Source organism: Mesoplodon bidens (genome assembly GCF_964165515.1).
Source record: "Mesoplodon bidens genome assembly, chromosome: 16".
Taxonomy (NCBI): Eukaryota; Metazoa; Chordata; class Mammalia; order Artiodactyla; family Ziphiidae; genus Mesoplodon; species Mesoplodon bidens.
The window spans coordinates 16,427,109-16,428,933 of record NC_138173.1 but is presented as its reverse complement, the minus strand read 5'-3'; positions in this window follow the sequence as shown (position 1 = coordinate 16,428,933).

Below are 1,825 nucleotides of genomic sequence, written 5' to 3'. Positions count from 1 at the left end.
ACTTTGAGGGGTTCAAGACTTCAGCAGAGGAAGCAACTGCAGATGTCGCAGAAATAGCAAGAGAACTAGAATTAGAAGTGGAGTCTGAAGATGTGACTGAATTGCTGCCATCTCATGATAAAGCTTTAACAAATGAGGGGTTGCTTCTTATGGCTGAGCAAAGGAAGTGGTTTCTTGAGATGAAATCCACTCCTGGTGAAGATGCTGTGAAGATTGTTGAAATGACAACAAGGGATGTAGAATATGACATAAACTTCATTGATAAAGCAGCTGCAGGGTTTGAGGGGATGGACTTCAATTTTGAAAGAAGTTCTGTTGTGGGTAAAATACCATCAAACAGCACTGCAGGCTACAATCTTTCCTGAAAGGATTAGTCAATCGATGGGGCAAACTTCATCATTATTTTAAGATGTCGCCACAGCCACTCTAACCTTCAGTAACCACCACCTTGATCAGTCAGCAGCCATCAACATGGAGGCAAGACCCTCCCCCAGCAAAAAGCTTATGACTTGAAGACTCAGATGATGGTTAGCATTTTTTAGCGATAAAGTATTTTTAAATTAAGGTATGTACACTGTCTTTTTTAGACATAATGCTATTGCACATTTAAGAGTATTGTATAGTATACACATAACTTTTATATGCACTGGGAAACCAAAAAGTTCACATGACTCGCTTTATTGTGCTATTTACTTTATTGCAGTGGTCTGAAACCAAACCCGCAATATCTTTGAGGTCTGCTTGTAATATGTCAATTATACCTCAATAAAAGAAAAAAATGAATGCTTAACGACAAATATAGAGGTACTAGGAATTATACTTAAATGTGCCTGTAAGCCGGGGACTTCTGCCTCTGTGCTGTAGGAGAAACTTCTACCCCCGAATCACACTTACCACGCTTTATTTGTGTGGGTTTAATCGTCTGAAGTCCACTCTAACCCCTCAGTCCTATGAGGGCAAGCACCATGTCTGTTTTGGCCATTGCATCTCCAACACATAGGACATGTTAGAATTGATTTTTAAAAATTGAAGTACATCTATGCAATGAAATGCTGTGCCACCATTAAATAAATTATATAGGGCTATACCTACAGTCATAGAAAGCTGTCCACAATATATTGTCTCATCAAGAAAAAAAATCAAGATACAGACAGCACACACTGTAAAAGACTTAGACTAATATATACCAATATATACAGTGGTAATCTCTGAGTGGTAGAATTCTGAAGCATTCTCACTTCTTGATAATGTCTTTATTTTCTGAAGTTTCCAATGAGAAAATGATATAGCTAAAATAATTTCAAAGCTTTTTAAATTATAAAATAAAAATTTCCCAATTTTCTAATCACTACATTTGGCAAGATTTGGCTCAAACACCATGTCTTCAGCAAAGAGAGAATTTCTTCCCTGAAGCTGAGTGTTTTGAGGGCCATGCCCAATCCAAGGGGTAAAGTTTTCTGATTTTCCATGATCTCTTCTTTCTCTTCTGCCTGCCCAGTCTGTGGGGTGGAGGAACACTGGGTCACGCAGGCAGGCCAGCCCCCTGCCACTGCAGCCTTGGCTTGAACCTCTCCTTCCACCATCAATACCATTTCCCGGTTCACGATGTATTCAGTGACTATATGTGCGTAGACCCTGAACATCTATGCTAGACCCTGGATTAGAAGGAAAGCTTGGGGGATTCGCTGGCAAGGAGTCTATGCCCTCAAGGATATTTCAGGCTCTCTGGGAGACAAGACCCACGTGCACAAGCACACACACACAAACAATCCCACTTCCTCAAGGCCATGGTCTTCGCACTCTTCCGCTTATTGGGAGCTACCCC